At 47.9% G+C, this 12439-nt stretch overlaps 1 long non-coding RNA gene across 2 annotated transcripts in view; it reads right to left on the bottom strand.

Moving 5' to 3' along the window:
- Positions 1–1422: 1422 nt before the first annotated feature.
- The window catches only part of LOC132243317 (uncharacterized), a 90008-nt gene continuing 78991 nt past the window's right edge, over positions 1423–12439 (bottom strand). The window contains exons 2-4 of one of the 2 annotated variants that reach the window (XR_009458996.1): positions 9994–10050; positions 9619–9699; positions 1423–7424 (exon numbers count right to left, since the gene is read on the bottom strand). This is a non-coding gene — a long non-coding RNA (uncharacterized LOC132243317). The remainder of the gene's footprint in view (positions 7425–9618; positions 9700–9993; positions 10051–12439) is intronic. The other variant, XR_009458997.1, reaches the window with a different exon arrangement.

The following is a 12439-nucleotide window of genomic DNA, read 5'->3' as shown; positions in this document are numbered from 1 at the left end:
AGGGTTCTTTAGCATAGGTAAAAGAAGCGTTGCTGCAGAGCACAGGAGGAAAAAGAAGCAGAGAAGGAAAAATATACCCAATTACTACCAGTTTGCCTATAAAAGTTATTTATTGCTAAGCATATGAAATATATAATAGTACTAGTAGTAATAGACATGCAAAAGAATAACAAACACAAACAATGACAATAATATTCTGGTTTCACTAAGTATTTGGGGAAACTCAGCTCAAGCTTAACTAATACAGTGCAGGTTCAGAAGTTTATGCCTAGACAGACGAGAGAGAACGCTGGGAATCTCACCTAGTCCACGGTACGCAGGCTGCAAAGCTGACAGGCACAGTCCGTAGCACAGTCCTTGAAGGGAGATGATCTGTTCTTCCAGCGTCCCAAGAATGACAGGGGATGGTGTCAGCACAGGAGTTTTCTTCTTCTTTCCTTTTCTCCCTCTTTCCTCCTGCTTCTTCTTTTTCTTTCTCTTTCTTCTTTTTTTCTCTTAAGCACACACACTTACAGATTTTTATACCCTCAGTTCAGCTGCTTTGAAGCACCCTCAGTAGTGTAAATCATTGTCTTTTCTATCGACAAGGGGTTATCTGGTTTGGACCATCTCAGGAAACTGATTGATAATCAGGAAACACTTAAGATTAGGGAGTAACCCAAATACTTGGGAGCCAGCTTGAAATTCCTATGGATGGCAGATATACTGATGGGATATCTCATGGTTTCTTCAGGAACAATAGATAGCTTGCAGCATCAGGATTTGGGATTTTTACTTGTGCACAAGCCTCAGCTTAGCATGACTTTTCCAGATTAAAGCAATTATTGGGGTGCTCATAACCTTTTGTGGAGAGGACTTCCACCAGTCATCTCGGGAAAGATACGACAACACCTGGGATTAGGGCTCCAGCAGGCTGGATGCTGTGATGAACCCTTAACCATTGTTCAAATGTTGCCCATACCCCCTCTGACTCGGTCTCTTGCCTCAGCATTCCCTAACCCGGCAACCGAGTTTTAGTCAATCAAGTTTAAATAGGCTTCCCATAGTGGGACCAGGGAATGTATGGCCCGAGATGCCTATTAAACTTAGAGCTGTGTGTGTGTGTCTGGGGGGGAGAAAAGTACTTAGCAAATCCAGATTAGAACTGGTCTGATAAATGCTGAGCTGGGTGTGTGTGAACATGGGTTGATTAACATTGGAAGCACAGATTCCCCATCATGCAGCGCTCTCCTGCTTCTCTGGTCCCAGAATTCACTGCAGTCTCTGCTTCAGGCTTTCTGTTTTCCATCTCTCATGTAAATGAATGGTCATCTGGTTCCATTTCAGATGCAGATGAGACCAAGGGCAGTTGTTCACTCTTATCACCCTTATCTGGAGAGTTTTAGGTGCGTCTCTCACTGCATCTTAATCAGTTTCATTTATGGGGGGGGGGGGGGGGGGGGGGGGGGGGAGTTCTTTGTGAGTCAGACAGACTGCATCCTGTGCCAGGGTTGCCCAAGAATACAGAGCTGAGGCGTAACATATGTGAAGCCCTGAGGAACCTAATAGTCAGTCACCTGTCACCTGAAGTGACAGATGTGATTAGGCTGGGCTGTGAGGTGAAGCAGGGAGAGAGGAATTTGTTTTCAGCCACTTGTTTGCAGCAGAATCACACTTGTGTACAGCCAATCAGGACTTGCTACCCCCCTTGGCCAGGCACTGATTCTCAGTCATTTTGGACTGAACAGTTTTCTTTTTCTTCTGCTCCCAGGATTCTCTGAGTGCATCTTTTTAAAGCAGCGAGCATCCATCAATCAGTCTAATTACTGCATTTATTAATTTCCGTTATTTTGTTTCTTTTCAGCTCAGATTGCAACACCTCCACCAAGGACATGCAGGCAACCCAGGCAGGCTGCAGCCAATGCTAGAAGTAACGTGCTGGTGAATGACCTCAGGGAATGCAAACAGTGGCTGTGAGACCTGGTCAGACAGATCCATCGAGCTATGGGAAGCAACGTGGGCGTCCAGGGTAAAAGCAACCACGCTGAGTCCAGGAGGCATACCCAGACCTGGCAGGACCGCCAAGTACTATTGAGTGTACTTCTCCCTATTCTATGCCTGGTGGTCATCAGACCTGGTCCTGCAGGAGCCCCTGCATCTTTCCATGCCAGTCAGCAGCAATGTTGGGCACATATCTGCACAATGCAAATTAACAGTTCTCTGTCCAGTTCAGAATAACTTATTAATTGTTGTACTTAAGAATTGCTACAGTAACTTTTTATTGTGATAGTAATAGTTTAGTTATTGTTATAGCATAGAAGTTATATACTTATACCACGCTATAACTAGTTCTACTATGCTATAACTATACTATATTGTTATAGTATAATGACCCATAATTATTTATAGTACTTTTGAATGAATGTTTAAAAATGTTGTTCTTTGTTTTGTTTCTTTTTTTATTTTTCTTGTTTGTAAATAAAGTTTTCTGTTTGCTTTGTTGGGTTTTTTACTTCATGTTCTCTCTGTTTAAGAGGTGGACTTTGGGTGGGGAGGCAGTTGCTAGCTTGTGGACGACTGGTGGGAGGTTGTTTGATAACCCCTTGGTAGCTTGATGCAGTAAGAGGACCTGCCCAATTAGGGTTCCCTGCCTTAGCCAAATCCTGGGCTAACACACACATAAAGTGGGCTCAATTTGCCTACTGTATTTCTGTGGTCACAATAATAAAAGCCTGGGCCTTGAAAGCCCCTGCCCTGACTTACTCCCCAATTGGGTTGGTTCTTCAGGGAATGATTTAAAGCTGCATGCATTTATATTAAATGTTATGGGAGCAGAGCATAAGACCTGATTACAGAGGCACCACTGGCCATCCATGGCTGGCCACCTGCTACTGGAGCAGGGTCCAGTCTCTGGTGTATGCCCAGATGTCTTCAGCAGCAGGTGTTGGCAGGCAACCCTGAGGCAGCACTCCCACAGGGCCCTGCTCCCTCATCCCTGCATGCAGATGTTGGCCCTGAACAGGCAAGAGACAGAGGCCTTTTGTATGAGTTTGCAACATTGTAGAAATAAGATTCTCTGCACCGGAGGCCTAGTGGTGCCCGGCCTCAGATTGGAGATCAGCAGTGTGACGGTGCCCAGAGAACATGGTAAGCTGTGCAGGTGGGCAGGACTGTGCCTAGGTGGCTGCCGGGTGGCTGAGATACCTATCCCCCACTCGATCCTCTGTGTCCTTCACCATGCAGTGTGCTGGCTGCCCTGACCCCTCCCCACTTGGCGCAGCAACAGATCCCGTTCCCCCTGCCCCTGCAGGCCAGCTGCTCTCCAGTCGCTGCACTGATGCACAGCCCATGGAGTCTGAGCTTGGGGCGCATGGGGCTCCCAGACAACTGGGGTGTGGGTCTGGCTACACCCACGCCCTTCCTGCAGGGGACCTCTCTGGAGAAGTGCCAGGGTGCTGCCCCCACATGCCACCAGTGTGCACCAAGCATGCCCCTGCAGTGTTCCCCAGTCGATGCACAATGATCTGTTTGTGAAAGAAGAGGGTAGCCTGAGCTGCTACACCCTGCTCCTGCTCATCCTGTTGGTGCCTCAGGCACACCTACGATCCTGGCTCAGGACCCTGAGCTATGATGGTGCAGGGGTCAAGCCTGGGCTGCCATGCAACCTCTGCTGATGGCTGGACAGCTACCTGTCACAGCACTACATGTCCCTGTCCTCTGCCACTGAGGACAACATAGTCGCCAAAATTGACACCTTCCTCTGCATTTGAGAGACCATTGCCCACATAGCTCTAGGAACATTGTGGCAGTCCAGTAGCGGCTGTTCCTGCACTGAGCCACCCACCTCACCACACCCGAGCACCTTCCAGGCTCTGAGTGCCTCCCTGGGGACACCTTGCGTCTGGCTGACCCCCTTTCTGGAGCATACCCGTTAGCCTGGGGATAGCACCACCACCACCCAGGGTCTGGCCTGACCCTGGCACTGTATCCCCAGGGAAATACATGCCTAGTAGCCCTCGAGGGTACTCAACCCACTTTGAGAACTTGGGGTGCTTCCCTCAGTCTGAAGCACAAATAGTGGTCTCCCTTAGTCAGCCAAACCAAAGGGACACCTGAGCCATAATCTAGCTCCTCTCCCAGTGAGTCTCCCATGCTAGGTTCAAAGGAGAACTTTATTGGTTACAAGGAGTAGGTTTGGAATAGGGTACAGGGTAGAGCAATCAGAGAAATCCCATAGAGCAAACAGGGTCGCTGGGTAGCCTTTGATCATGCATCTGAGTTACTGCAAGCTATATATCTAGCTAGATCTCAGGTAGCTTACTCATGAGTATCATCCAGAGGCAGGTGGAGAATCCCTCTGGAGGCAGGCAGTTCATTGATCATGAGTTTCAAGAGAGAGAGCAAGTTTCAGATGGTCCAGCTCTTCTCTCTGAGTTTTCGCCATGGCTCCTGCTCCTCCTCCTGGGCAGTCATGACTTCATTTACCTGGTCCAATGGAGGCTAGCACCTGTTGGCTGTCAGCCAACCAATTTGAAATGCATCACTGGTTGCTGGGTAGACTGGCAGGGTCTCTAGCCCCCTCCCAGTCAGGATGGCATTGCTTAGAACAATAGTGAGTTTAAATCCCTCACCCAGGTATGTGATGCCTGGGTGTCCCCTCCCTCAGGAATGTATCCTACTCAGGTTACCTAAAGAGATGGGATGTCTGCCCTCTGCAGGGCCTAACATGTTAACCAAATTGTTATAGAGCACAGTTTTTGAGGAGAGACAGAACAGAGGTGGCATTCTGCCCCACTTCCCCCCCTTTTAAAAGCTTGGGCACATGGCTTCACAGAGCCATGGGTACGAGCGTGTTTCATTTGGAAGGGTCATCTTTCACACCTGAAGAGAGATTACAGAACACATAAGACTAGTCATAACAATAATACATGTAGGACATCGAAACACACTGGGAAGCTCCCATGCCAGACCTCTCTCAGGTGTGCCTGAGTCCATCTGACCCACTACCCAGAGTCCTTTTGTGACAGGGCATCTGCTATCAAATTCTGGCTTCCCTTGATGTATATGATGGTGAAGTTGAACTCTTGAAACCGTCAGGCCCATTGTTGAAGCTTGGCATTGGTGTTTTCCATTGTCTGCAATCATTGAAGTGGGGCATGGTCCGATATAATGGTGAACTGCTGCCCTCACAGATAGGGCCTCAGCTTGTTCAGTGCCCAGCTGATTGCCAAACACTCCTTTTCAATAGATGACAGGTTCTGCTCCCAAGGGATTAACTTCTGGCTCAAGTAAACCGTGGGGTGCCATGTCTCTGTGCTCTTGTAAAAGTACAGCTCCTAATCCTGAATCAGAGGCATCAATGACTACATAGAAGGGTTTATCATAGACCAGTGCATTCAGAATTGGTGGTTTGATAAGGGCAGCCTGTAGGGTGTCAAATGCTTCCTGGCACCCCTGCTTCCAGACCACTGGATCAGGGCTGCTCTTCTTGGTCATCTCATGTAGGGGAGCTGTCATCACTCCAAATCCAGGGACAAAATGCCTGTAATATCCAGCCAGGCCAAGGAAGGGTCTGACTTGCTTCTTGATTTGTGGGGATGGCCAGTCTCTGATAGCCTCAATCTTGTCCCACAAGGGAGCAATCTGACCTCCCCCCACACAATGTCCCAAATATACCACTTCAGATAGTGCCAACTGGCACTTTTTGGCTTTTATGGTAAGACCAGCTTGCTTGATCCTACCTAACACAGTGGTCAGATGAATCAGGTGCAATTCAAAGTCCTGACTGAAGATGGCGATGTCATCAATGTAAGCCATGGCAAACTGCTCACATTCTTGTAACAGGTTATTAATCAGTCTTTGAAAAGATGTGGGAGAGTTGCACACACCAAAAGGTAAAACTGTAAACTCATATAGTCCCACAGGTGTGGTAAAGGCAGACTTGGCTATGGTGTCTGGATCCAGTGCCATTTGCCAGAATCCTTTGGACAGATCAAGAGTAGAGGTGACCTTGGCTGGGAGCAGGTGATCCAAGCAAAGAGGCAGTCCTGGGCAAAGGGTAAGCGTCAGGGGTGGTAACAGCATTCAGCTTCCTGTAGTCCACACAGAACCGGCTGGACCCATCCTGCTTCCGGACAAGTACCACCAGGCTGACCTAGGAACTCATTGAAGGCCAGATTACCCCTAACTCTCATCTCTACGATTTCCCGCTTTGTTTCTTGCATCACCTTCGCATTAACTGCATATGGTCTGGATTGGATGGGGCAATTGCTGCCTGTGTCTGTAGAGTGTACTGCCAGGTTCATGTTACCTGGTTTGTTGGAGAACACTGTCTCAAAGTCCTTGAGTGCTGCGAGCAGTTTGTCATTGTCCTGGAAGGGCAGATGATCTGGCAGGTGGAATTCCTCTATTCCTGGCTCTCCATCCCAGTACATCAGGTGATCCTTCTACTGAGGAAATCCAGAATACCACATCACATCTATTAAAGCATGGTTTAAGCGTGTTCATGTGTACTATCTTAGGCTTTTTGTCTGCCCCACTCCTGATCGCTACATAGGTCACATCATCTAGCCTGTCCAGGATGATATGGGGATCTTCCCAAGCTGCTTAGTGGCAGGAAAACCATGACCTTATCACCTCATTCAAAGGTACATAAGCGAGCTTTTTCATCATACCAGACATTTTGCTTCTCCTGGGCCTGGGCCAAGGAGTCTTGTGCCACCTTTGTCATGTCAGTTAGCTTCTGACAAAAGCTGAGCATGTACTCTACCATGGAGGTCTTAGTGGAAGAGATTTTCCCTTTCCACTCTTCTCTCAGCAAATCGAGAGGATCCCCAACTCCCCTTCTGGACATCAACTCGAATGTCGAGAACCCAGTGGACTCCTGGGGTACTTCATGGTAGGCAAAGAGCAAATGCGGAAGTTTTTCATCCCAGTCACTGGGGTTAGGTCCACATAGGCCTTTAGCATACCATTGAACCTTTCTACAAGCCCATTTGTCTGAGGGTGGTAGGCTGTGGTGTTAAGGTGTTTTACTCCACAGCACTCCTGCAGGCACTTCATCACCTCCGCCAGGAAGTTCCCACCTTTGTCAGTCAGGATGTCGGAGGGAAACCCCAGCTGAAAGAAGATCTTGGGGTCAGGGCTTCAGCAACTACAGGTGCCTTGGCAGAGGTCAAGGCAATTGCCTCTGGGTACCAAGTTGCGAAATCCACTAGAGTCAGGATGTATTTCTTCCTTCTATGGGTCTTATGCCTCAGTAGGCCCACAATATCCTTCTTTGGAAGGGTTGATCAATGATAGGGAGGGGCTGTAGGGGATCCTCTCTCTTGTCCCCACTTTTGCTGGTCCTCTGGTATGTCTCACAAGATCTTCAGTAGTCTGTCAGATTCTGGGCAATTCTGGGTCAATAAAAGTTCGCCTGCAGCCGCTGGCATGTCTGTTCCCTGCCCACGTGACCAGCACAAGGTAAATCATGAACCATGGAAAGCAACTGTTGAACTTATGAGGTACTAGGAGCTGGCGACAGGGCTCCCAGGTCTCGGCATGGTTCTTTGCTACCCACAATCGATAAAGGAGTCCCTTATCCCAGACCACCTGTTCCCTCTTATCTGGGGTGAACTCTGTTTCTTGCTCCTAAGCCATCTGCCGGAGTTCCTCCAAGCTGGGGTCCTCTAGACCCTCCTGCTTGAACTCCTCTTGCCTGGCTAAGGTAAGGAGTGCACCTTCACCCTGAGGGATGTCCTTTAACTTCTCCCCGAGAGTCTCAGTTTCCTCTGCCACTGACTGACCAGACTCCTCCCTGAGGCTGTCACTTAACTCAACCCCAACTTTGCTAGTTTCCTCACTGGCTGGTGGCTGGTTGCAGTCAGAGGAAGCCTCTCCCTTTTCCTTCTCTGCCTCTGCAGCCAATTGGGTGACCAGGCCTGGGAATTTTCCACTCCTCTCACCTTAGCCTTTCTGCTCTGTTGACGAGTCACCACATTAACATGGTAGGGCTCTATGAAGTGGGATCCCTCCCTTTGCAGATATTCAAGCTCCAAAACATGCCTCCCCACCAAGATGGGGACAGAAGCCTCTTCCAGCACTCCCAGTTCCATGCACATCCTGCAGCCTCTCCACTTGATGGGGAGACAGGTTACTTGTACCTTGAGTGACTGAGGCCCCACCCCTTGTACCATAAAGGTCCTCCCCAGGACTATATCCATGGGTGAAACAAGGTTGGCATTGATTAATGACACACTGGCCCCTGTGTCCTGTTCCCTGACAAGGGTTCTCCCTTTTACCATTATCTCAGTCCAGTGGGTGGTTGTCACTTCCTCTGGGTTTGTAATCCTGTAGCAACAGGTATGCCCCTCACAGTGGCTTGGGTCTCACTGCTTACCAGCTGTTGCATGGCTGATTGGCTTGGGTTTGTTGCTTAGTTTTGGGCTGTTGGGTCTGATGTCACTCGGCTCCCTGCAGTTATAGCAACCCCTCTTTTCCAAATTGGGTGGTTTGTCCGAATCTGGGGCCGCCTTGTACTCAGCAGGAGGTGGCCCTCTTTCCCATTTTGGGCCTGGCCCTCCCTTCCCCACTTTGTGGAACCCCTTCTGTTCCTTCCCAAAGTAGGGAGGCTTTTGGTTCAGCCCATCACAATTTAGCAACAGTTGGTCCGCAATTTCAGTGGCCTCTTGGATGGTTTGGGGTTCTTGTCTTTGACTAGGGTTTTAATCTCCTTTGGACAGCAGTGAGAGAATTGGTCCAGTGCTACAAGGTTTAGTGCCTTCTCTCTAGTGTCAGCGTTGGCTCCATCTGCCCATTTAAGGAGTGAGTCCCACACCTGGGCCGTAATCTCGACCATTGACTTCCCCAGTTGTGGGATGGCATTCCGGAATTTTTTCCCGGAAATAATCCAGTCCTAACCTGAACCTTGAACACACAGCATTTTTAAAGGCATCATAGTTATCTGCTAATTCTGAGGGCAGGCTGTTCAGGACAATGGACATGTTGCCCTCAACCAGAGCAGTCATGTGTTTCATGAACTCCAGGGTTCGATAAAGTCGACTTCCCAAATGAAAAGAGCCTTAAGGACATCAAAAAGGCCCTATGTAATGATGTGGTAGTTGTAATGCCCGACTTCTATAACATTTTTATCCTGCAGACAGATGCACCTGAAACTGACGTAGGAGGGGTGTTGTGTCAGGATCAAGAGGGCATGGAGCAACCGATTGCCTTTGCTAATAAAAAATTAAATGCCACCAAAACAAGGTATTCTACTATTGAGAGGGAGTATCTAGCAATAAAGTGGGCAATAAACTACTTCCAGTATTATTTAATGGGAAGAGAATTTAAATTAGTCACTGTTCATGCTCCTTTACAATGGCTAAATAAGTCCAAACATGATAGCATGTGAATCACGCGCTGGTCATGGTCTCTACAGCCTTTTAAAATCTGTGTCAGTTATAGGCCTGGAGTGACCAGATAAAGTAGCGGATTTTTTATCAAGGTGTAATGAAAATGAGGTGGCAGTGACGGATCCATGCAAAACCACTATCAAAATTATTGATGATTGGAACCAAAAAGCTGTTTCACCACAAGGCAACTTAAACAAGGCGCAAGGGGGGGGGGGGGGGGGGATGTGCGACAAGAAAGACTTACCCCGGCCTGGCAAGGAATGGAGCCAGCAGGATGACACACAGGAACAAAAGCACGGCAAAAGTTAAACCATGGAGGGAGATGCTGTGTTAAAAGAAAAAAAGGAAAAAGAACAGTGGAGCTTGGAGGAGCCAGGGCAAGCTCCTGCGTCAGCGTGGGCATGCTTTATGGCAGCGTGCCAGGGCTGATTTGCTAGCTGGTCCCCTAAGACTGGGATAAAAAGCCTGGTGGAAGAACAGCTCTGGGGACTGGAAGTAAGTTCCCCGACTGGCCCAGAGTGGCTAGGAACAGAACAGAGCCCCACTAGAGGGACATGGTGGCTTCCCCAGGAAGGGGTTTTCCAAGATAGGCAGAGCCAGACAAGGCTCAGTGACTTACCTGAAGAAGCACCATGGACATCGGATATCTCTAGCCTCTACTGGATCCAGGTGGGACCTGAAGGGACAAGAAGAGATGGATGTCTGAACCACAGCAAGTATTGAGCCCAGAGAGAGAGAGAGAGAGAGAGAGATGCCAGGGAGCAAGGTAACCCGGGGTCTGGAAGATGCTTAGGCAGGACCAAGTACGGTCAGGGAAAATTCAGATGAGATAACATCCCAATCCAACCATCATAAATTCAGAAGGACAAAACACCAGAGTTCATACTGTACAAACTCCAGAAATCCAGAAACAACATTTTTGGTTGGTGTTGGGTGGAGTGTAGGGGAGGCGGAACCCCATGTAGGACAGATAATCTGGAAGATTGAAGGAAGATACCAGGAAGGGTGGAACAAACCATCTTCCTCCCAATTACAATAATTTATTCCAGCAAGACATGGCAGGAAAGACCCCCTGGGGAACCTTCCAAGATCTAACCCAGTAACAAGCCTGCCTCTTCCTTAAGCAATGGTGAAACCAGAAAAGGCCCTACAGTCACAATGCATGGGTGAATGGCATGGGAGAGTACAATAGGCGACAGGTGCCCCTTGACACCAGTCAGCAACCAGGGCGGGGGTCCCCCGGCAGCTAATCTCACTGACTGGGGGATCCCCCCTGGGGCCAATCTCACTCACCAAAAAGCAGCCGCACCACTTTCAGAACTCCCAAGGCCACATCCGGAAGTGGCGCAGCCACTTTTGCTGGTGGTCCCACTTCTCAGCCAGCGCTTGCAGGGGCGGCACCGGTGCTCCAGCCTGCCCCCAGCCTGTCACCTAAATAGGGAGCGTGGCCTGACAGGGGGTGCACCAGTGCTCTCAGGAGGTGCATGTGCACCCCCATGCATCCCCTACGCATCATCACTGCACCCAAAATATCTAACGTTGAATTAAAGAGGAAAGTAGAGGATATGCTTAGTATACAGAAGCCTATATCTATAGCCTTAAACAAACTTCAGAGCGATTTTTGCTACATTGCTGATGCTGTTGAAATTTGGAAGGCACTTCAAGAAACATCGAAGAAAGAAATACCCAACCAGAAAGTTAAACTGCAGACAATAAAGAAGCGAATGGATAAAGTACTAACTCCACCTCATTTTCTTGCAAACATTCTCAACCCCAGATGTAACGGTAGATGCCTAACTTCTGAAGAAGATGATGCTGCCATGGCATGGGCATCTCGAAATCAGTCCTCGGTTATGCCAATCATAATACATTTCAGGGCTGGAGGGGAACCATTTAAGCCAGGGGCAGGCAATTATTTTGGGCGGAGTTTTACTTACTGAGTTTTGGCAAGCCATTGAGGGCCACATAATAGGCAGCCAGGGGCAGATAAATATTAATTATCTAAATTTTTTAGGGGCCCCATGGGCTAGATAAAATGGTCTGGCAGGCCACATCAGGCCTGCGGGCCGCAGTTTTCCCACGCCTGAGTTAAACAGTACAGGCAGTCCTCGGCCTTACAACACAATTGGTTCCTGAAAACCATGTCTTAAGTTGAAACGTCGTAACTCGGAACCAATTTTTTCATAAGAAACAATGTTATAAATGGGGGATTTGTTCTTGAACCAGGGCCTGATACCCTATTTTTACCAAAAATACCCCAGAATTTTGTACTCGATCAATTATGGATGAGTAATATAGCTACATTAATGTATTTATATTGTAAATAACAATCATATTGATTTGGAAGGACTTCTTGGAGGTGACTTTGCTGGACTTTTTGAAGGGCTTTTGGTTGGACTTTTTGAAGGGTTCTTGGCTGGAGTCTTCTCAGGAGTCTTGGCTGCAGGTTTTTCTGGAGTCTTGTCTGCTTTCTTAAAGAAAGTGTCCAAGGAAGCTTGGACAGATGTTCTCCAGGGAGATGAGCGATGCAGCGAACTTGTTCACTGGCATGGATTGGCATCGGATCAAGCGTTGTAAAGTTGAAACTGACATCATAAAGTTGAAACAGGGAGTTAATTCATAAACGTTGTAAGCGTGAAACATTGTTACTCGAAACTTTGTAAGTCAAGGATTGCCTGTACATATTTACTGATGATGTTTTGAACAAAGTCACTCCCCTGAATTGGTGGAAATCATTAGCCAGGCACCTTAAAACAGAGTTCCTTCAGTTAATAAGCCAACTTTTCACAGTAGTAGCTTCCTCTTCAGGCACAGAGAGAATATTTTAATTGTTTGGTATTGTTCACTCACAGCTAAATCGACTGGGAGTTGAAAAAGCGGGAAAACTCGTATTTCTGTTTCAGTCTATGAATAAAAATGACAGTGGGAGTGGAGAAGATGAGATCTAGTTGTAGAATTTTTAAGGACAGCGTATGTTTAGTGTTATGACATGTTAAGAGTGAATAAAATTCGAAAAATTTAAAAAAAGAGTTTAAGGACAGATGTTGTAAAATGCTGTATTGAGT

This window comes from Alligator mississippiensis, chromosome 1 (assembly GCF_030867095.1).
Source record: "Alligator mississippiensis isolate rAllMis1 chromosome 1, rAllMis1, whole genome shotgun sequence".
In the NCBI taxonomy this organism is placed as follows: domain Eukaryota; kingdom Metazoa; phylum Chordata; order Crocodylia; family Alligatoridae; genus Alligator; species Alligator mississippiensis.
Note: the sequence above shows the minus strand (reverse complement) of the source record. Positions and strands in the feature narration are given on the sequence as shown.